The following is a 24,320-nucleotide window of genomic DNA, read 5'->3' on the forward strand; positions in this document are numbered from 1 at the left end:
TAAAGTGAACTATAAAATAGGAGTTGTGAATCATTAACGCCAATTGGCTTCCCAAATAAATGTAAATACATGGATGTGTTACTTTTTGGCTTTGTAAAAGATTTAGTGTTTGCAGTTGGTATAGAAATGGTTGCGCATCTTTTGACAGCTGCTAGGATGTTGATTTCAAGAACTCTGACTATTGAGGAATGGAATCTGACGCTTTCAAGTATGGTATAAATGAAGGTAAAACCGAAATGCTTGTTTACCAGCCTTACTGTATGCTTGTTAAACATAAACATCATCTCCAACTCCTTGAAAGATTTCATTAACAGCGTCTCCAAAAAATTTTACACATCACTTGGGAAGACAGGTGAACTACCGTACTTTCCTGTGTATAAGACTAGGTTTTTTTACTTTAAAATAAGGTTAAAAATCTGGGGGCGCCTTATACATGGATAGTGCATATGCCCATTTCCTAAATTTGGGATCCCGAAAAGTGGGGGGCATCTTATACATGGTAAAATACAGTAATGTCAGTGTACTAGAAGAAGCAAAGATCACCAGTGCTGAAGCAATGATTCTTCAACCTCAACTTCATTGGACTGGTCATGCTGTTTGGATGCCTGATGATCGTCTTCCAAAGCAACTACTCTATCCCCAACTTAAGAATAGAAAGTGAAATACCGATGGGCAAGAAAAGAGGTTTAAAGACTCTCTCAAGGCAAATCTTTAAAAACGTAGTATAATCAGCGATAACTGAGAAACACTGGCCTGCAAGCACTCCAATTGGAGAACAGCCTTTACCAAAGGTGCCATGGACTTTGAAGATGCTTGAACTCAGGAAGAAAGGGAGAAATGAGCTAAGAGAAAGACAGTTTGGCAAATCCTCACCATGGTCAACTTCCATCCAGAAACCTGTGTCCCCACTGCGGAAGGACGTGTGAATCCAAAATAGGCCTCCACAGTCACTTACGGACTCACTGTTAGGATCATGTTCATGGAAGACAATCTTCCTTGGCTATGAGTGATTTCACAAGAAGGAGGAGGAGGAAGTATATATGAGAAAGCAGAAGGCAGAACAGTTTATTCACAGAGAAATAGAGTAGTTTTGTTACGTACTGAAATACCAAAGCTTAATAAAATATGCAACCTTTTGAGTTAATGGGGCTCCTATGAAATGTAAAGAAATAACATTTTTGAAATGTTAGATGGTTTTGTTTATTAGAATGTTATGTGCTTGGTTGTTCTGTATCTGTTAATTGAATGGAGGACGGACTGCCAGGATGGAGAAGCTACTCAGTTTCTTTAGCAATTTGTTCTTGTTTATACACATCAATATTTTCTCTTCCATTTTTTCTCCCTGGTTTTTTTTTTTTTTTTTTTTTTGCACGCACTGTTTGCTGCACATTGATGACTATTTTTTTTACTTTATTTTAAAAGTGTATTATGCACCCACATGGATATACACATATGACATTTGCATAATACAGATATTGAGTCTGGAGAACATTTCTACTAACTGAGTTCCTTCTGACAACTGAGAGTCAAAGGTGTTTGGGAAACTTTGTTGGACAGCACTCAGTCATATTCTCGTAAGAGAACAGGTGTGGCATCAAATAAATTATATATCTCTTAGGGAAGCTATGAAAGTTCCCTTGAGTCTATAAGAATTTACATGTTTTAAGAGCATTTCTATTTTTAAATGCTACAATTTTCTCGTCACATATTCTCTATTACCTTATAATTAAGTTCCTGTCACAATTCTGAGGCCGTCACATTGTTAACCACAGAGCAAATATATGCTTTGCACCAAGTCAGAGATGTTTTCCAACACACATATACAACCTCCCCTATACTTGAGAAGGACACGTCAACAACTCCCCACAATTTAATCTAGAACTGGCTTGGTGTTTGCAAGGTTTCTTTGCAAGTGTTCAGAAAAAGTTTGTGTGTTTGCCAATAATCCTGTCCTGTTTTTGTACTGCTGTGATGGTGTGTAAGACACAGAGGGAATGTGCGTCTTGATTTAGGGTCTCCAGGGGTCAGCCTCCAGCATTTTCAGTCTGACCAGCCCTCTGGATCCTCAGGAGGCCAGGCAGAAAAGGGAATCCTCTAAACCACAGCTCCTATCCTGCCAGGGCCAGGCCAAGACATTTTGGCACCTGAGGCAAACCACAAAATGGCAGCTTCCCACCAGGGAAAAAGGGGTGAGTGAAGATCTTTATCAAGAACAAGGGGGAAGAAATACCTACATTGGGAACAAGGCGGGAAATCCAATCAGCCTTCCCTGATGGTTGAGGTGGGAATCAAAGGTCATTACCTCTTAATCACGCTAGGCAGGTGCAGAGCCCAGGAAACCCCACTGGGCACCCCCACCATTTCCTTCTTGGCAGTGCTTCCCATTCACCAAGAGGCCGCTATAGAGGTGACCGGGGGGTGGGGCTGCAGAGAAGGAGGCAGATGCAGCCTCCAAGGAGCACACCACAACTATTGGCATCACATCAGTGAGCGATCCATTTCTTGGAGACCAGATCTTCTGCCCCATGGATCCTGCCACCCAAGGATCGCCATGCATCCTCATGCTGGGCCGGCCCTGCTATCTGTAGACAATCAGCTGACACTCTAAGTCAGAGGTTTTCAACCTTTTTGGGTCCACAGCTCCCTTGACAAACTACATTCTTTCTGTGGCACCCTTGTGGGGCTCAGTAGCCCAGTTATGTCACCCCTTGCCTGCAGAGCTGGCAGCCTCTCACCCTTTTTCAAACACCCTCCCTTGTAGAGTATTCCTTCAGCCTCCTCTCTTCTCCCCTCTCCTTGGGAGTCCTCTGGGCAGCCAGTGCTGCTGCCCCTGGTCTCTGAGCCGCCCCCCCCCCCCGCCTCAAAGAGAGATGCCTCCCAGAGGCACCATTCACCTGCAGAGCTTAGAGCCAGGGCTGCTGCAATAAACAGCAGTGCAAGCCTTTGGGAGACAGAGACGCAAGAGGGCATCAGAGGAGGGAGGGAAGGAAAGAGGGGCAGAGGCCAGTGTTGCTCGTGTCGCCCCTGACCATTCTTCAAGGCACCCCAGGGTGCCACGGCACACAGGCTGAAAAACACTGTTCTAAGTGAACACACCAGGTGCTATAAAGCCCTTGCACTAGCTGGGGATGTCAGAGGATTTTGGTTTGCTTCATAATTTGGAGCAAATATACTCATTTCAGTTCCATGGACCCCAATTGCAGGTTAGAATGTAGGCATGCAGATTTGTCTACACAATCTACAAACTGATACTGGCATTGGCCTGACAATAGTACAATCAAAACAAACACAATTCTGTATAATATGCACTGAATGTCCCAATGCAATTAGTATTATGACTAAAAATAATTTCCACGCAAGGTATATATGTACAGTCAGAAAGAACTTGAAAAATATATATACAGTGATACCTTAGTTTAAGAACAGCTTAGTTTATGAACAACTTGGATTAAGAACGCTGCAAACCTGGAAGTAGATGTTTTGGTTTGTGAACTTTGCCTTGGAAGCAGAACATATTTCACTTCCTGTTGAGTGTGTTCCATTTGTAAATTGAGTCCCCCGCTGCTATGGGAAAGCATGCCTTGGTTTAAGAACGGACTTTCGGAACAGATTAAGTTCATAAACCAAGGCACCACTGTATTCAGTCTTGTAAATTGTTGTTCAATATAACTGAGATTAAGAGTTCAATAGTTCAACTACGGAGTACATCTTCTAGCTAAGACTGTGAAAATGAAGGACTCCCGTCGACGAGATGTCTTCTTCAGGACAGTTGAGATATATTGCTAAATGATACATGGCATGCTCTTATTACATTGTATGTACAAAATGACATCAAAGATCATTCAAAAATATCATAAATATTATAGTGTTACACTTACATAAATGTCACGTTTATGCTCATTATTGGACCAGCTTTTGATCTGCCTAGGTGCTCAGCTCCTAGTATAAGGCTGACCCCTAGTATAAGGCTAGTCTAGTGATGCATTAAATATTCCCCAGAGGGTGGCGATTTAAAGCATTCCATCATACTCTGAGCCGTTGTGCAAGAGAAAACAACTTGTGGGTTGTTCGTGCACTATGCACGGTGGAGGGATTCACGGTCACACACACATTGAAGATGCGTGAACAGTGGTCTGCCTGTACTCACAAGGTGGTTGGAAGGCTGGCTTTTCTTTCCTTTTTTGAAAACATTTTAAAGTTGCTTAGAACAGCTGGTAACTTTATCATCAGCCATCTTTTTTCGGAGCAATGCCCCAGGAACTGTCTACACATTATGTTGTGCAGCTGCTTCCTGGGAACATTTTAAATGCTTTTTACCTGTGTGACAATGAAGTAAGCTGATCCATCCGTTCCTAATTCCAGGGGAGTGTAACAGATGGAATGGTAGATTGACTCTGCAGAGACCTAGTTTAAAATCCCACCTTGAGCTCATAAGAGGAAAGATGGGGTAAAAATGCAATATCCTGAACAAGATAATTATGAGCTCAGGAGTTTTGTATGACTCTGTATGACTAGCTTTGGAACTTTAAAGTTACAGTAGACTCAGCGGCATAGCGTGGGTTGTCAGCACCCGGGGCAAGGCAAGTAATTTGCGCCCCCTAACCCATGGACTTGCGCCCCCTAACCCCCAGATGTTGCGGCCGGCCCCCCCTGCACCCCCCATGCTACGCCACTGAGTAGACTAAATGACGATTTGTCAAGCAGGCACATGTTGGGTAACACAATCTCATAGGTGAACTGGTCCCAAAAATAAGTATATGTATATGTATATGTATATGTATATGTATATGTATATGTATATGTATATGTATATGTATATGTATATGTAACACAATTTAAACCTGAATCCTTAAGCTTCTTAGGAAATACAACAGATCACAATAAAGAAAAAAATACAAATGATTATATGCATCTTGAAATTTATCAATCAAAAATTCAGCAAACAAATCCCCTCAGTGTAGTAAGTAAACCTGCACATAATAGCAATATTTCCCAATCACAGTGCAGATTCTGGCTGCAGTTAGTACTTCAAAATCAGTTTCTACTAGTTTCTTTTCAATGGCATAATGCAGTTGCCTTAGGACCAGCTGCTAATAGATGTTCCATGGATTTATCAGTTTTTCAAATAATAATTTTCTGCTGAATATGCAGGTAAAAAAATCAGCCTGTGATGTAGGACATCAGCAGCAGGGATCGTGGCCTAGAAAACAAATCTGAAAGATCTTATAGCATTGTGTTTTACCATTTTAAATATTTTATTGATTTTGTTAAAAAGCGCAAATGTAACAAAAAAGAAAGACAAGAAAGAACCAGCTGTGTGAACCGTCAAGTGTCTCTGCCTTGAAGAACAAAGGGGCCAAGGGAGAGAGCGGCCCCCGAGCGACGGTGAAGATGCCCTTTGCAATAACAAACATGGGCAGAAATGAAAGCTTTCTCCACCTGTGAGTTTCATCATTGCTGAGAATGAATATTTTTCCTTTTACTAACACCGTCTTTTATAAAAGATTAATTCTGTGAAGACCAGTCTAGATGCCACATTCCTCTAAGTCCAAATCCATTAATCATGTAGAAGAGACCAACCATTTTCTAAAAACGATTCCTTTAAAATAGCAAATCCCTCACACCCTTTTAAATCCTCTAATCTTTCTATTTGTGTCTGTTCTGTGTTGTTTATTAGCTGTTTTAAGCACTTCCTTTCACCCCCCGTCCCCCCGTCCCAACCCCATTTGGGCTGGCATTGGACCTGCATTGGACTTCCAGTGTTTTGGGGTGTCTCTGTGTGCATCTGGGCGCACATGGTACATTTCCATACCATTTTTATCTTCCAAGGAACTCAAGGTGGTGTGCATGCTCCTCCTCCTCCTCCTCCTCCCCATTTCATCCTGACAACAACCCTGTGAGGTAGGATGAGCTGCTAAGAGATGGCGACTGGCCCAAGGTCACCCAGGGAGCTTCAGGGCTGAGTGGGGATTCGAACTCTGCTCTCCCAGGGTCCACACAAAGGTCTCACCTAAGAGCAGGCCTAGAAAGGATACATTTGGAGGGGCTTTTAGCCACAGTGTAGAGAGCAGAATGCCTGTGGCTAATCCATCCAGTGCATATTTTAACAAGACACTCAAAAACCATTAGAGCTTAAAAAACCTGTGAATCAGAATTTTTTGTTTTGGGGAGGTAAGGAGGTAAGGATGATTTTCCATTTGGAAAATCATTCAAGTAGAAAAGCCTAGATACAATTGAAAATGAATGGACTTTCATCCTTTTTAGGAGTTTTTATTGTTTAAATTGCTAAGAGTAATTAGAATCTCGGAGTATAATAGTTCTTGTGGTGATGTGAAGCATTGATTTCCTGAGACTTTGTGACAGGTTTTTGAAACAGTGGATAAATGCAATCTTGCACTATAGTTGTCTTTCTCTTTTGTCACCCATGTGCTTCAGCTGATCCTTTCAGAGAGGAAATAAGTATTCAGCAAAATCATTTTAGGTTCGTGTTCATGAAGAATTGTGCAATTAAAACACACACACACACACTTTTCACCATGAAGGCAATTTGGAGGCACATCAAACACATAAACAGAGAAACAGTAAGCTTGGTGAAAACTTCCCAAGATCAGAAGCCTTTCACTTTTCAAAAAATAAATAATTGGGTAGTTGGCAGAGCAACAATCAGAAAAAAGGCCTGTCTGTTATCTAGTTTAGTCTAATTGTGGTTGGTTTGTAGCTGTGGTTAGTTCAAAGAAACAATGGCTTCAAATTCTAATTTGTTAACTAACCACAGCAAAATGAACCACAATTTCCTGAATTTGGATGTAACAAGAAACTGCAGTTAGAATCATAGAGTTGGAAGAGACCACAAGGGCCATCGAGTCCAACCCCCTGCTAAGCAGTTTATTAAAAAGGGAAAAGTGGAAGCTTTCCGTCTCCTCACCTTTCAGGCAACAGTGAAGACAGGAGGGAGGAGCGACGGTGTGTTCTCAAGCCATGGTTTTCTGCCATGTGTGTCAACCACACCATAGGGAGGGGGTACCAGGTGGGGGGAAAGAGTACTTGTTTGGTACTTTTTGACCACACATGGGAAACGCCCTCCCCCAGTCTTCTAAAACACAATAATAAATAATAATAAAATATTGTTACATTTATATCCCACCTTCTCTCCAAAGAGCTCAATCTGGCATATCCCCCATCTGGGCAAGGGAGTGCCTTCTTCATATTTTTTTAAAGTAATATTTATTAAAGTTTCAAATAGTACAAAAAAACAAAAAGAAAAAAGAAAAAAAAATTCAACCTTTAGAATTCCATTTTCAATAACTTCTTTCCACGACTTCCCCTCACCTCCCCTTCTTGTATTCCAATTTCAAATATTTATCCAACAAGTTCTTATCTCAAGTTTCTTAACCTTAATTTGTTATTTATATTTATTTATCTTAAGTTTTTACCCTTAATTCATTATTATATTTAATTCGATTTATGTATCAACTTTTAACTTATGTACCTTATTCATTTATAAAAAACTTTTTCTAAGGTTGACCCTATTTCCCTTCCACGAATTCCCCATTCTTATAGTGATAACAACATAAAGTTAAACACAGAGTAAAAAAGATCAGGCCCCCTTTGGATTTCCAAACCCCACCCTTCCCTCCCCGGTTTCAATCCCAGAACCATGGTCCATTAGTCCATCTATTTAGCCTGGTGACCTCACGTCCAAGGCTCTTAAATCTCTCTCAGTCCCTTTCTGCCGGCTTCTTTGAAAGTCCCTTATGTTTAATACCCAGTCTCGAAGGGGCACTCTCTCTATAATGTCCATGTTCATTCCAGCCAGGCCTCCTTGTTTAAAGGTGGAGCTCAAGTCCTGTTTCTTAAGTCCAAATGTCCCAAAAGCTCCAGCTTCCACCTTAATCAGATTAGTAGTCCCAAGATCTTCAGATCTCCACAAAAGAAGATCTTTCCATTCCTCATTTCTAGGTTCAGACCAAATTTTCCTTTTCCAATCCTTGTTTTCTTTTATAACCATCTTGGCAGGCCTCTGGCTCTCATTTACCTTCTGTGACATTTCAGCCCCTCCTTTCTGCTCCTCCTGTTCAGCATATATCTCTTCCTCCTCCTCGGTCTCTGGTTTCTTTTCTTGTCCAGCTGCCTGTGTTTTGAACATCAAGTCCTTTTCCAGCTCAATAGGTATATTTGCTGTTGACTTCAGTTTTGTAGGACTTGTAGACAAAACATGACCTTGCTCGTACATCCTTCGCAGCTTTCCCATGAGAAAAAACAACCTCATCCAAATCAGCCAGAATTTTCCAACCTATTTCCATTCTTGTAATGTCCGTGAACCCCCTCTAGAGGGATTCTGGTTACTTAGTATTCCTTTCACTTCCAGTCCAAAAGTCAAGTTAATTTGTTTCAATTTAATTCAATCTTTCTTTACTTTCAACACCTTGTAACAATGTAACCGGCTAAACCAAAGCTTTCAATTTTTTCCGACTTTGACAGCCAATTTGACAGCTGTCAAAATCTTCTGTAACTCCTCAACAGGCTCCTTTCGCGGGTTGCTCCCGGTCTCGGGAAGGGTGGCACTTAGTCAAAAAGAAATAAGTTCTTATCCTCCAGCACAGTAACTTATACTTTTAAATCCGTGGAATTAATAACTTTTATCCAATTAGGGAAAAAAACAACTCTTCTCTCAACCTTAGTTGGCAAATCCTTGCTTTAAAATGTTTACAATGGGGGGGAGACGGACTTCCTCTTTGCACCTCCCCCGCTCGTGCCAAATCCACAAAAAAAGGAAAAATTTTAATCCAATTTCCAAATTACTCACGAGTTGTTGTTCTTGATTTTTAGTCCAAATTTTTAAAGGAAGAAGTCAGCGCTCTCTGACGAATGGCATGCGGCTTCGCTCAGCAGGGGAAGCAGTAGACTCACAGCACCGCGCCGCTCCCCGTCCCCCGTTCCGTAGCCTTTAAAAAGGCTCCTTCGTGGGTCGGGAGGGCGCTAACGGTGCCCGCCGAGTCACCATGTCCACGGGCATCCGCGCTCGTGGTTTTTAAGGGTCCCCGCGTCGCCGGCGCGGCAAAACCCGGCCCCTGTTGAGCAGACTCCCTCCGGAGCTCGGAGGCAGTCCGCCATTCGGCGATGGCGCCAACCCGGAAGAAGGGAGTGCCTTCTTCAGCTGCTGTGCCAATGATTATTAGAGGTTGTAGACTCGATTCATTACATCATCTCTGGAATACTGCTCTGGATAGAGTTACCTTTGAAGAGTGCTCAGAAACTAAAATTGGTCCAGAATGCTGCAAGCTAGTCGTCAAGACAGTTTACATATAAGAATCATGTTGTTTCCTAATTGAAGCAGGTACACAAGCAGAGCTGTTTGACAGTGGAATTTGCTGCCAAGGAGTGTGGTGGAGTCTCCTTCTTTGGAGGTTTTTAAGCAGAGGCTTGACAACCATATGTCAGGAGTGCTTTGATGGTGTTTCCTGCTTGGCAGGGGGTTGGACTCGATGGCCCTTGTGGTCTATTCCAACTCTATGAAGAAGAAGAAGAAGAAGAAGAAGAAGAAGAAGAAGAAGAAGAAGAAGAAGAGTAGTTTGGATTTGATATCCCGCCTTTCACTCCCCTTCAGGAGTCTCAAAGCGGCTCACATTCTCCTGTCCCTTCCTCCCCCACAACAAACACTCTGTGAGGTGAGTGGGGCTGAGACTTCAGAGAAGTGTGACTAGCCCAAGGTCACCCAGCAGCTGCATGTGGAGGAGCGGAGACACGAACCCAGTTTCCCAGATTACGTGACTACCGCTCTTAACCACTACACCACACTGGCTCACCACACAATGATTCTATGATTCTATGATTCTACACTTGCTTTCCATTTGTTTCTGGACAGAATGCAAAGTGCTGGAGATGATCTTTAAAGTTGTTCAATGGGTCCAGGATATCTGAAGGAACAGCATCTTCTGCAGGAACCTGCCTGCCTGTTGATATTGTCAGAGGCCATCCTGTAATGCCCATAGTTGGGACTAGGAAGACCACGTTTGGAGTGGCTATTCTCAGACTCCAGAGTGCTCCCCTCACACACCAGAAGGGAGGCTCAGCCCTCTTCCTCTCTGTTGGCTTCTTTAGACATCAAAACCTTCCCTTTTAGAAGAGCTTGGGGTTGGGGGCCAGAGGTGGTTGCTCATTTTTTAAAAGCCATTTTCAATGCTGCAATTAAAGTAGGTTTATTTGTTTCCATCACTCTTTTAGGATGGTACCCAGTGCAAGGATTTCCACTTGTGCAAGTGGACCTTCCCCAGTTTCTTCCCCCTGCACCCCCCATGCCTTCCCCACATCCAAAGCTTATCCGCAGGGCAGCATCACCAGCATCCCTTTTGCTCTGCACCCTACCTTCTTCATCTCCAGGACACACACAAGTGTGGTTCCTTCTTCACCTCCTGACTAGGATTAAAAGCTGGTACACACTTAGGAAATTTACCTTGGCTAATTAACTCTTCACATGCTAATTGCTGATGCTCAGACGTAGGTCCACATGACTCTTGATTCCATTCTCAAGGTCTGATACACAGTCTTTACACATAAACACTAATTAAACACCTCAAACCTGTTACATAACCCCCTTCTAATATACATACAGACTGTCTTATACAAGTTCTAATGAAATCCTAATATTTACTAAACCTAAACATTTAGCATCATAGATCTATTACAATATAAAACCAATGAGAAAGAAACGAACAGTCTCTCATCTACGACCTGTGTCATATCAAATCATTGCTTAACTGACATCATCATCCCTCTAGTGCCTCATGCCAGAGGGAACCGATGTGGAGATGCCACATGCTCTCCCATCATTCCTGATCATTGGCCACACTGTCTGGGACAGGGGTGGGGTGGGGCGTTGTAGGCCAGAACATCTGGAGGACCACGTTGGTCATCTCTGCCTTAGCAGAGCTCTTTCCTTACCCTGATGCCCAGGAACCTTTTCTCTAAGGCAGAGCTGCTAGGGATTGAAGCTAAGATCTGCTGTACATTGCTGCTGAAATCTGGCCCTTTCTGTCTTTCGTTTATTAAGGGGGCAGCTCCTGCCCTCCCCCCTTTGTCTAGGCTAGGGTAATGGTTTAACACATGCTGATGTGAAAAGAGTCTGTGCCTTCTATTCATTTAATTGTGAACAATGAAACTATATTAGGTAGAAAGGTTATAAATCTTTTTAACATGCATTGATCTTGTCTGCTGAGCTGAGAGGCCCAGTTGAGTGTTTATACAGTCAGAGATATTTTATCTACATTTTTGCTTGTTCCAGTTGCCTTAAAGGAATCTTGCAATTTCTGTGTGAGCTCTACTCTGTATGTTTTAGCTATTTATTAGTTACCTGCATTGCATATTACATAAGAGTTTTTGTAATTGTCCAAGTAAACTTCTGGGCGGAAAATGACTACCGTATTGGCCCAAATATAAGCCGCACCCACAAATAAGACGCACCTTTAAAATTCAAGGCTTATTTGCGAGTACGGCCCGCCTCCTGGTACTACAGCCCTGTGCCAGTGCTCAGCGCCCTGCTCCCCAAGCCAGCGCGGGCACTCAGTTTTGAGCACACTGCACACCTGCCTCCTGGCACTACTGCCTCCCAGCACTCCCCCCCCCCCAAGCCAGCACCGGGGGAGGCTTGGGAGTGGTGGGTGGGCTGCACGCCGTTGCCCTGCACTCCCAGGCTGCTTCCAGGGGGGGCACAGAGTCACAAATATAAGCCACACTTTAACCTTTCATGGCCCAATTTTGGGAGAGAAAGTATGGCTTATATTTGGGCCAATACGGTAATTAAATTACAGAAACTTAAGGGTTAAAGTACGGGAACATGGGTGGCGCTGTGTTCTAAACCACGGAGCCTCTTGAAAGTCAGTGGTTCGAATCCCTGTGATGGGGTGAGCTCCCGTTACTCGGTCCCAGCTCCTGCCCACCTAGCAGTTCGAAAGCACGCCAAAAAGTGTGAGTAGATGAATAGGTTCTGCTCCGGTGGGAAGGTAAACGGCATTTCCGTGCGCTCCTCTGGTTGGCCAGAAGCAGCTTAGTCATGCTGGCCACATGACCAGGAAAAACTGTCTGCGGACAAACACTGGCTCCCTCAGCCTGTAAAGCGAGATGAGCGCCGCAACCCCAGAGTCGTCTGCAACTGGACGTAACTGTCAGGACGTAACTCCTTTTTAAGGGTTAAAGTACATTCTGGTAAGAGAATATGCTTGTGACTGTAATTCTTCCAAATGTTGTTTTAGCAAATCAAAGAGTCGCTGCTTGACAGATGGCTTGGTCTTGGCTCTCTGACTTTAAGCTTTATTGGTTCCGATGTTGCCTTTTGTATGTGCAATGGATTCCATTACGTCCTACTCAATTGGTTCCGTGCTCAGGCTGATTTCAGCTCAAGTTCTCTCTTTCCCCTTCTGAAATCTATTTAGTTTACTGCCCTTCATTTCAATGTGAAATCATGTAGGTTGCACAGAACAATGTTTATCCTTCCCTCTTTCTGCTGCTTGCAATAACTTCAGCCAAAATCTATTTTCCTTGGTCAAATATAAAATCTTTGGCACTCCATTGTTAAAGCAATTGGATGAAGTCCATTTCTCTCCCCTCACCCTCATCGCCAGCATTCTCCCCCACGGTCAGTGTTAAGTATAGAATACCCAGGGCAGAATTTGCAAGTGACAAAGGCTGCTTTTCCTTCGTAGGAGCAGCTTTGTGAGGGAGAAATTTGGAGCAGGGCAGCGGGGTGCTTGCTTTGGCTCCCAGTTTAGGTTTTTCCACCAAGATGTTGCCAGTGTGGCAATCTTTGGAGGAAAAAAATGAGATATGAAAGCATGAACACAAACGGAGAAAGTTGCAAAAGTTTTATAGGAATGACTATACCGGACTTACTCCCACATAGAGATGAGTTTGATGTGGTAAAATGACTCTGTTCCTGAAGGTAATATTTCCTGGCTTCTCTGTAGGAGTTCTGCACCATCACCATATGCAAAGATTAATTATACTGATGAGGTATGACTTAGGTGTGATTACTAACACAAACAGCAGAGTTTTGAGGCCTGCTTGGGGACAGGGTGAAACAGCTTTTCAATGGAAGTTTCATGGGGAAACAGATGGCAGAGAAAGGTTTCTGCAACCGTTTCTATTCCCTGCTCCAGTTTGCAAGGTTAACTTTGCACATTGCTGTGCTGTTGTGTTTATTTTATCAATCATCCACAATGCTATACTAGGTCTCTCAGGTCTCCTGTATTCCTTTGGAAATACTTTGGGGAAAACTGATCTCTTTGTGTGAGTGCCACAGAAGTTGCTGAAGCTTCTTTGTTCTTCCATATCACCCAACTATCTACCAAGATGAGCTAAAGCACTCTGGAGGAATTTTATGAGGGGGTCTGTACCCAGCAAGCCATGTAAAAACTCCATGTGAACTGCCTGCTCAGACAGGCAGCCCAGTTTGAATGTACATCTCTTGGCTTAATGCTGCCCTACTATGCTCCTGTCTCAACACACTGCAATTAAATGCAATGTGGATTAATGAAACGGTTTCCTTTATATCCAACCCAAACAAGAAACTGTGATTACCAGGATTCAGTGATGGCTGACAGGGCTGTGGGACTGATTTGTCCAAATCCCAAATCAAATTGGGCCATTTTTCAACAATCTGTGCTGAATTTGGATTGGGTCAAGACAACTACAAAATGTTGCAACACAGGTTGGATGGAACCAAATCAGGTTGTAGTGATTTATCCAACCCAGAACTAAAAAGCAGCCTCTCTGAAGCCAGATGGGCTTTCTCCAAAGTGTTGCCATTATTAATTACATATAAGCAGAATGCAAAGGGAAGGAGGTGGAATAGATTTTGCTGACTGAGAGCTCTCGCTTCCAATCCGGGGCTAGAATTTCACCCAAGACTCCAATCACAGTGCTTTTTTTGGCAGGGGGTGGATGGTGCAATCTTAAAATGCAGCAGGCTTACCCTGGTTGCCTGGTTCTGAGAGCATTCTGCAAGGATATGGTCACTGCTGCTGCTTATGAAGTCAGCATTCACAGCGCTTGAAGCGGATTGACTGTGGGCACAAGTCACAAATGTCCTTCTTTATGCAAATAGCTTGTATTGATTTGCTTGATGTTACTAATCACAAGGCACGGAGGAGAAACAGAGTCCTGAAGGGCTTTGCTGCCCTCTTTTTCAATAGGAGTTGGTGGATTCTTTTTCCTCCAGAGCTATAGAGGGCATGCCATAGGGTAGGGCTGCCATATTTCAAACAGTGAAAATCCAGTCAGAAAAGCTGTTGGGCTTTTTTTTTCTGGCAAAGTTCTTGAGCTTGGGGGGGGGGCAAAGTCGTTGAGCTACAAAAGCTGTTTTTGAGCTATTTTTATGGGGAAACAGCAATGTTGACAGGGGCTGCCATACAACTGGATTATCCTGGACATTTTTGCCAATTTCCGCCCGGACACTGCTGCCAACTGCAGTATTCTAGTTGTATGGCAAGCCTACCATAGTGATGCAAAGACCAAGGAGGAGGAGGAAGAGCATAGAGTGAATGGTTATAGCACAGGAGTGGGGGGGGGGGGACTTTGGGTAAGCACTGTGGGCTTGGGGGGGCACTGGCCCAGTTGTCCTTGGCAAGCAGCCTACTCTGCCTGCATTGGAAGAAGCCAAGATCCCAGGCCGCACTGGAAGTGAATAAGGTGTGCTGGGAAGGGAGGGGGAAAGAGCACCCAGACATAACCAGATGCTCAATGCAGGGCTTGAGGCGCTGCTGTGGATCAAGATGTAATTGCTTCATTTCTGCAAGCTTTGTGGAGGCTCTTCAGTGTGGATCAAGGTCTGCCTGTTGCTGCTATCACATGGTAACATTGCAGTGATAGAAAAAGCAGTGGGAGGACTTGATCTGTGCTGCAAAGGACACAGCCCACCCACCCCCTAGGCCTTCGAAGGCCCGTACACGTGTGTTTGATTTTAGTTTCAATAGGCCTTATCAGTCTAGCTGGAAATCTTGCCTCAGGGCTGGTTTTTACATTTCTTGTTCTTGGAAATGCTCACTAAGCAGCACACCAGGCAGTGCCCTACAGGGTTGCAATTCAAAGCGCAGTGGGATGTTCAGGGCTTCGCCCAAGACATTTTGTCGCCTAAGGCAGACTACTCAGGTTCTGCCCCCTCCTCCTCCTGACTGCACAGGCCCACATCTCCATCGTAAACACTGAAGAACATGAAATAAAAGGGAGGGGAACCAAATGTATGCCTTGTGGGTGACACGGGGATTCTGACCTGCAGCATTGATTTGCACATATGGGAAATGGAACAAAGGAATATGCATTACCCTCAGCTGTAGCTATGCAGAACTAGAAAGAAAAGGTTTGTCACTGCCAACACATTTCCCACACATTCTGGTGCTACAGAAGAAACCCAAGATAAGCCCCAAGGTGTCATGCGCCCTGATTTCTTACCTTTGAGAAACACTTCATAAGAATATAAGATGAATATGGATCAGGTCAAATGCCCATCTAGGCTTGCCCTCTGTTCTCACAGGGGCCAACCAGATGCCTATGGGAACCCTGCAAGGACCAACGGAGGGCAGCAGCACCCTCTCCACCTGGGATTCCCAAAATCTGGCATTCAGAGGTGTCCTGCCTCCAATGGGGGAGCAGAATATAGCCTTATCCTCTGTGGATTTGTCTAATAATCCTTTAAAGACATCCAAGTTGGTGGCCACCACAACCTCTTGGGGGAGCAATTTCCATAGTTTAATTACGCACTGTGTGAAAAGGGACTTTCATTTGTCCTGAATCTTCATATATCAAGCCACAACCCAGTAACCCCTGTGCATTGCAAATGATTCCCAGAGTCATAGAATCATAGAATCATAGAATCATAGAGTTGGAAGAGACCACAAGGGCCATCGAGTCCAACCCCCTGCCAAGCAGGAAACACCATCAGAGCACTCCTGACATATGGTTGTCAAGCCTCTGCTTAAAGACCTCCAAAGTAGGAGACTCCACCACATTCCTTGGCAGCAAATTCCACTGTCGAACAGCTCTTACTGTCAGGAAGTTCTTCCTAATGTTTAGGTGGAATCTTCTTTCTTGTAGTTTGGATCCATTGCTCCGTGTCCGCTTCTCTGGAGCAGCAGAAAACAACCTTTCTCCCTCCTCTATGTGACATCCTTTTATATATTTGAACATGGCTATCATATCACCCCTTAACCTCCTCTTCTCCAGGCTAAACATGCCCAGCTCCCTTAGCCGTTCCTCATAAGGCATCGTTTCCAGGCCTTTGACCAAAGAAGATCAACAGCTAGGCTGAATGTGCCTGGCCTGCAGGTCCAAGTAAGCTAAAACAGCACCCCAAAATAAACCCACAAAGATCATCATTGAATTATAGAATCACAGAATTGCGGAGTTGGAAGGGACCAATGGCAGAAATTTGCCTGCAGCCCAGAAATGGTGAGGAGGAGGTAGGTGCTTAATCCTTTGCTGATAGTCCCTTGCAAATGCCCCACCCATTTTTAATCCACTCTTCCTGCCCCAGGCCAGGCTCTAAGAGAAGAAACAGGCTCTGCTCATTCTCCTCTCCCCCAAATGTCCCTCCAACTTGCAGTCATGTGGCCTCAACAAATACCAAAGCAGGAGAGCATTCTGACCTCACTGGGAACAAGCTTCTGTGAGCCCCTGTATTTAGTGTGTAATCCTATTGTGCTCAAGCTGCAGCAGTGCCATCTTCCCCTGCAACCTTCCTTGAATTGTGCCCAATATGGCGAAGCAAATTCCACTGAATTAACTTATTTCTGACTGATTTATGCAACCAAGAGGAAAAGGGCATAACTCATTGGATACAGCACATGCTTTTGATGCAAAATATCCCATGTTTCATCCCCAGCAACTCCATAGAGGGCTGAAAGCCTGGAGACCAATATTGGGCTAAATTCGCCTTTTTTAAAAAAAAGAAAACACTTTTTTGTACATGAATATTTATTGAATTTTATAACAAATAATGATACAAATCTCATTCATCATGTTATTTACAATTATTCTCCCTCCCCTCCTCTGGACTTCCCTCAACTCCCCCTCTGCTGAGTTATTTAGTTTTATTTATTGTATCCTGCTTTTCCTACACAAAAATAAAATCCCTTAGCATTTCTCTGAAATATCTGTTACTCAAATGAAATTGTGAACATTTATTCAAATCCTGCCAGTGAATCCGGTCCATTCTGTTGTTTCTGAGCCAGTGTAGTGTAGTGGTTAAGAGCCGTGGACTTGTAATCTGGTGAACCAGGTTCGCGTCTCCGCTCCTCCACCTGCAGCTGCTGGGTGACCTTGGGCCAGTCACACTTCTCTGAAGTCTCTCAGCCTCATTCACCTCACAGAGTGTTTGTTGTGGGGGTGGAAGGGAAAGGAGATTGTTAGCTGCTTTGAGACTCCTTCGGGTAGTGATAAAGCGGGATATCAAATCCAAACTCCTCCTCCTCTTCTTCTTTCTGCAAATAAAGTATAAATGGTCCCCAACTCTTTTGAAGTCCTTTTTGTTCTTCTCTCGTAGGTTATCTGTTAGGTTAGCCAATTCTGCATTTATTCTGCAAGGAATAAATCCGCCTTTTGCGACCTGGTGCCACCCCGAGTCCTTGGGCTGCAACTCCCACCATCCCTGGCTGGGGGCATCAGGTTGGGAATGAGTGAGTGAGCAAGGGAGTTCAATAGCCTTGACTCCACAGAAGGCCACTTCCAGTGTTCCTAAAGCCAAGCACTTTCATCTATTTACTCCTTCTAGCTGTGGCGCTAAGAGACGGTGGCATGCTTGATTGAGCTTGGTTGAGCTTGGTCGTCCTTCTCCCAAGTCCAATGTCACAATCACTAGACCACAGCATGCAAGGGCATCTAATCTCACTGCTGGGGCGATGATAGCCAAGAAAAATATAAGAAGCCAGCCTCAGTTAGTGGTGTTGCAAAGGGAATATGTGTCTCACTGAGAAAGGAATCATCCACATGGCGGCAGATTTTCAGATTCAGGGTCCAAAAGTGAATCTTCCCGACAGCCTAATGAAGCTGTCAAGAATCCTTTCTTTCCCTGAGGTGACAGATACCATTCCTGCTGCTTTCTTACAGCTTGCTAATCCTGGAAGAAGATGGGGCTCTTTCATTGCACTACTTGTCTGAGAATAGCTGTGGAATACTGAACATAGGTAGACAAGGTCCCTGTAATGAAAATGAAGCAATCCATCCATGCAACAAGCTTGTTCTGCGAGCTCAGAGAAATGGTGTTTACTTCCATGAAAAGGACATTTTAATCAAGTGTCTGATAGCCAGGATATTTTGCATCTCCTGTTTTATTTCCTATAGATCTGTCTGAAGTTTCATTTTTGAAGCCATACATTGCAGATATGATAATTTTTTACCTTAAACACACTCTTTGAAAGTGAAAACTAGCAAATGTAAAGTGATATCAGCTTCACACTTCTCTGCGCACCTCGGCACATCAAAAATAAGCTTCAGAGCTAAATTGTGCTCTGGTGCATGGAAATAAGCTCAATGCATCATTAATTCAAATTACAACGGCTAACTACAATCTACCCACAGGCAAATATAAGCATAGGTCTGGAACTGGGAGCAGATCTGCACCAGGCATTTAAGGTATAGCTGTGGTGGGGATTTCAGTTCCCAGGATTCTTTGGGGCAATTCCTGTGCTTTAAAGGTATGGTGTGGATCCTGTGCCCTCAGTCCCCTGCTGCTTTGTGCCTGAGCAGCTTCTTGCCAATTCTGCAGGGATCAGACGGCCCAAGGGATGAAGAGGCTCTCACTGGGACCTTTAAAGTGCAGAGCAGATCTCCAGGTGTTTTTGACTTCAGCTCTGATTATCCCTGACCATTGGCTATGCTGGTCGAGGTGGATGGAAGTTGGAGTCCAAACATCTGGAAAAGGTACCAGATTGGAGAAGGGTGCTTTAAAGTTTCCAACTCTGCCCTGCACTCTTTGTCTGAGCTGCGGTCAATACCTGTTTGCTTCCAGATTGCCCCCTGGATCCAGATAATCTATGCAAACCACCTTCTTCACACGAAGAGAAGGCAACAAATGCCTGGCTCTGGTTTGTTTCCCAGTTTGCATAATTCCTAAACACTTTTAGGGAGCAGTGTGGTGTAGTGGTTAAGAGCGGTGGACTCGTAATCTGGTGAACCGTGTTCGCTTCCCCGCTCCTCCACATGCAGCTGCTGGGTGACCTTGGGCCAGTCACACTTCTCTGAAGTCTCTCAGCCCCACTCACCTCACAGAGTGTTTGTTGTGGGGGAGGAAGGGAAAGGAGAATGTGAGCCGCTTTGAGACTCCTTTGGGTAGTGATAAAGCGGGATATCAAATCCAAACTCTCCTCCTCCTCCTCCTCCTCCTCCTCCTTCTTCTTTCTGTTCTGTTTTTTAAACACATTTATTTGAAAGTTACAATACAGCTTTGCCCACTGCCATAATATCACAGAATGATCACTCCAATCCTCAATCCCACATCACTGTCATATTCAAGAAGCCATTCCATTAGTTCTAGCAATGGAGCAGAAAACCTGGGTCCGTAGGATACTTCTGCTTTAATTCCTGCATCTTCTGGACTTCACTTTTGCATGAAGTAGCTTTGCTGCCTCCTTTATCAAGCCTTGTTCCTATAAAACAGGAACATGAAACAGAAATTTAGCAGAAAGATTTCTCTTCATATTTTTCCATGCCATTCTCATATCAAATTCCATGTCAGACTGCTGTATGTACAGAGCAGCACCACTAAAAAGGCTGCAGTGTTTGGAAGAAGACTCTAGCTCATGGGTAGGCAAGCTAAGGCCCAGGGGCCAGATCCAGCCCAATCGCCTTCTAAATCTTGCCCGCGGACAGTCCGGGAATCAGCGTGTTTTTACATGAGTAGAATGTGTGCTTTTATTTAGAATGCATCTCTGGGTTATTTGTGGGGCATAGGAATTTGTTCACCCCCCCCCAATATAGTCCAGCCCCCCACAAGGTCTGAGGGACAGTGGACTGGCCCCATGCTGAAAAGGTTTGCTGACCCACTGCTCTCGCTGCTACTGCTGCTTTAAAAATTCCTACTTAGGACTGGCCTGGCTTTCCTTTTTTTAAGAACATCTCTTAACCACAACATTTAGCCAGGCTCCATAAATCACATCATTACCAAATTAACTGCCAGCAGGACTTGGTCTCTTTGACAGCTGAAATAAACTATAGGTTATCTGTAATATCAGAGGGGAAAGGTTTCAGAGTGATAATAGGAAGAAAACAGTAGGTGACCAGAATGATTAATCCAAGCTACCTGTTATGTTGCTGACTTCTCACGTAGTTTTTCATAAAGTGGTAACTGCTATATGTACATTCTTACATGCTATAGGATCCTCAATAAATAAAAAACAGTAAAGAAACTAGCAGCAGGCCAAAGAGTGGGGAAACAACTCCAATTAAAAACTCTGAAGGGGAAATGAAACAACCCCTTTAATTACAAAGGGAAGGTCCCAGTAAAAATGGGAGGTTTTTTCTAAGGTTAATTGCTGCTCCAGGGGGAGATTTGCTATGTGATCATGACTGGGGAGGGGAACATATAACACGTTGCAATGATCAAGTCTTGAGGTTACAAATGCAGGGGGAACTGTGGCCCAGGTATCCCTACCAGAGCATGGTGAGAATGGCCATAGTTGGCACACAAGCCATAGCTAGTGAAAGGCAAAAAGATAACAAAGACGGACCCCCACTCTTCCCTGCTCCCTTCCTTGCTTTAATCCTGGCTCAGGGATGTGTTCTTGAGCTGGCATACCCCCCAGGATTCACCACCCCAACATCACTTCCCTGCCCGTCTTGCTAACGTCAGACAGTCAGTTGTGCTGCAGATGAGCCAGCCGGGCCCAAGCAATGGGCTGCCTCACACATGTCGCTCAGCGAGGTTCAGAAGCCTGGCCTCCACACTACTTACTGTTGCTGTTTATTGGTAAAAAGAGAACTATGCCAGGGTCAAAAAACAGAGAAGGCAAACATGATTTGGGCATGTTCAGTCCAGAGAGTTGCAAGTAGGTCAGTCACTTGCCATTTTTTTTACTAGCCCAACCGCCCACACATGCATGCTTTGCTTTGGTATTCATTTGTGGCCAGCAAGTGATCAAAAATATAAGTAAGTGCTGAACTGGGGGCACTTCTCGACTGACAGTCACATACTGCCAACAAAAAAATTATGCAATGCTAACTGATTGGGGGATAGCAACAAGCCTGCTTCCCTCAAATATGAGAGAATCCATTGGGAAGTGTGGAATAACACTTGCTCTGATGCAACATTACCCAAACTCCCCACAAGTAAATCTGAATGAATGCTCCTTGAATAGCCAGTGCAGTCGGATCTCCCTGCAAATCAATCAGGATGAATGCTGAATGAACAAGTCACCTGGAACTGTCCTAGGTGTGACATTAATTATGTGAATGCAATTAATTGTGCCTGTTTATTGCTATAGACAGTGTTCTCAAAGCTACCAACATGAGTTTGACCAAACTGTGGGAGGCAGTGGGAGACAGGAGAGCCTGGCGTGCTCTGGTCCAGGGGTCAAGAACAACTAAACCACATTACTATGTAAACAGCAGCCAGTGGGAAGCTTGGCTTTTTTGCTTCCTGCCACAGTCCTAGCAGAAATTGCCCCTCTGAAGCTGTTTATTTGCATATCAAAGGACAATTGCATTGATACTAGAGGAGGCTTCCTTTGAAATGCTAATAGCAGCTTCAGTATGTGTCATGAGGTGACAGGGAGAGAAAGAGTTAAACTTCCTGTGCCCTCAGGTTACCCAGCCACTGGTTAAAAGAAAGAGAAAAAAGCAAGCAGTTAATTGCACCCACACAATTAATGTCATGGCTACTTTGGTGCTGAATGTCACAAGAATCAGATTCTGAAATACCACAGGCCATAACTGAAATCCTGACCAGAGTTAGACTACTTAAAATCCATTTGACTTCAATGAATTTAGACAAACTAACTCTGAGCAAGACTGACGCCATTTAGAACTGAACACGTGTTAAGTCATCAGAAGTCCTAAAGGTCATTGCAGTCTTTTGAAAATACTGCCATTTCAAGTGTCTAAATGAACTTTTTATTTCTTCAATGGAATCCCAGTCAGGCACACTGAAAATCTTTCCAAAACATTTCCATAAAGTGATAAAATTAATCTTCTTTCTTCTCAAGCAATAGTATTTTGAAATAACAGGTTTTATTAAATGCTCACTAGAATGCAAAATGCTCCCCTGAAAGCCATGCATTCTTCTATTATGTCAGAAATAAATATGTTATTGACTCTTCCGAGTTTAGTTCATACTACATTAACTCTGATAGGAATGTTTTCATATTAAATGAAATGGTTCTCAAGGAGACATATTTTATCAAACAAGCAAGATTTTGTTTTTATGACACTGGTGATCTATGGGAATACTAACAGCCTTTGTCCATTTTCTTTGTGTGTTGTTCTTGGCATAGCAAAAGCAATTCCCTTAATGCAAAAATCGTACAAACAATTGCTTTAAATCTACAGTTAGTGAAGGACAGGAATGTCATAAATATATACCATCCTGATGATTTCAGTGCAAACACCACATATGTGGTGCAGCTAAAAAAACACACCACATATGCAGCTAAAAAAGCCAATGCAATTCTGGGCTGCATCAATAGGAGCATAGCATCTAGATCAAGGGAAGTAATAGTGCCACTGTATTCTGCTCTGGTCAGACCTCACCTGGAGTACTGTGTCCAGTTCTGGGCACCACAATTCAAGAAGGACACTGACAAACTGGAACGTGTCCAGAGGAGGGCAACCAAAATGGTCAAAGGCCTGGAAACGATGCCTTATGAGGAACGGCTAAGGGAGCTGGGCATGTTTAGCCTGGAGAAGAGGAGGTTAAGGGGTGATATGATAGCCATGTTCAAATATATAAAAGGATGTCACATAGAGGAGGGAGAAAGGTTGTTTTCTGCTGCTCCAGACAAGCGTACACGGAGCAATGGATCCAAACTACAAGAAAGAAGATTCCACCTAAACATTAGGAAGAACTTCCTGACAGTAAGAGCTGTTGGACAGTGGAATTTGCTGCCAAGGAGTGTGGTGGAGTCTCCTACTTTGGAGGTCTTTAAGCAGAGGCTTGACAACCATATGTCAGGCGTGCTCTGATGGTGTTTCCTGCTTGGCAGGGGGTTGGACTCGATGGCCCTTGTGGTCTCTTCCAACTCTATGATTCTATGATTCTATGATTCTATGTGCATTTGTTGGAAACTCTTCCAAATTCGTAGAGTTTTGTTGTTGCTGTTGTTTTGGACGGGTGGAGCCCAGATACATGCAGATCTTATTGTGGAATTTGAGTGAAATATTGGGGAAATGTAGATTTCAGTGTCCACAGCACCATATACCCAACTCTCCAGGGTCACTTAAATACACAGAGACGTTCACAATCTGGCCTTCTGTATGCCTTGGCTATGAGTTCAGATAGATCATGTCTATGCAGTTTGAAACGCCAGAAATTTGAATACAGTTCACCAGACATCTTTGCAGCACAAAGCAGACTTGGTAAACTTCCTATTTTTGCTTCCTGTGGATCACAAGTTTTATTTTATTTAGTACATTTTGTTTTCTATTCCCCGTCCCTCGTGGAACTCAAGGTGGGAATAGGATGCCCCAGTGCTCTCCTTTCCAGGCAGTGATCAGAGCCAGACCTGCTTAGTTTCAGCAAAGGGGCTGTATTCAGATAATTCCCTAGGACCACATGGGGGGGGGGGAGATGTCTAGGCTAAATCATGCCCTGTAGCACTTCAAAATCAAAATAGACCCTAACTCAGGTGCAGAGTTGTTTTTGCAGTAGCAGATGAAACAAAATGCTTTCTATTCAAGGGCTACTTAGGAAGATGGCTTAAAACAGCTCAAGGAATGACAGAGATCATGATTCTTGAGGGAAGCAAACTTTGTTCCACCAAAGCATGCAGCTTTAAAAAGCAAAGCATTATCTCCTACATTTAAATCCTTAGATTGGTTCCATTTCTATGAGAGCTTGTCATTCAGAATGTTTGCAGCTACAGATTCTCATACAGCCCATCATCATTATATCCAACTGCTAGTTTTACTTTCATATACTTAATCATATACTTTCATTAATCATTTCTACTTATAATCCCTCTTTTGATAAATGTAAGCAATTTTCTTCCCTTCTGGTGCTGTAATTAGCTGGGTTTGCAAGGGAGGCATCAGCAATGAGGAGAATTAGGCTCTGCAGGAGGAGGAGGTTGAGCCTTGGTGCCTTTGCAGAACGGCTAGAAATAAAACCTGTGCAATATGGTACA

The 24,320-nt window shown here is 43.7% G+C and overlaps 1 protein-coding gene and 1 long non-coding RNA gene across 2 annotated transcripts in view; one reads left to right on the forward strand and one right to left on the reverse strand.

Moving 5' to 3' along the window:
• Positions 1-24,320, forward strand: part of CNTNAP2 (contactin associated protein 2) — a 1,020,100-nt gene that overhangs the window by 806,143 nt on the left and 189,637 nt on the right. The window lies entirely within an intron of this gene.
• LOC310690221 overlaps positions 19,418-24,320 on the reverse strand; it is a 41,465-nt gene continuing 36,562 nt past the window's right edge. The window contains exon 3 of the long non-coding RNA XR_014517995.1: positions 19,418-19,631. This is a non-coding gene — a long non-coding RNA (uncharacterized lncRNA). The remainder of the gene's footprint in view (positions 19,632-24,320) is intronic.

Source organism: Podarcis liolepis (genome assembly GCF_965112155.1).
Source record: "Podarcis liolepis genome assembly, chromosome: 12".
Lineage (NCBI taxonomy): Eukaryota > Metazoa > Chordata > Lepidosauria > Squamata > Lacertidae > Podarcis > Podarcis liolepis.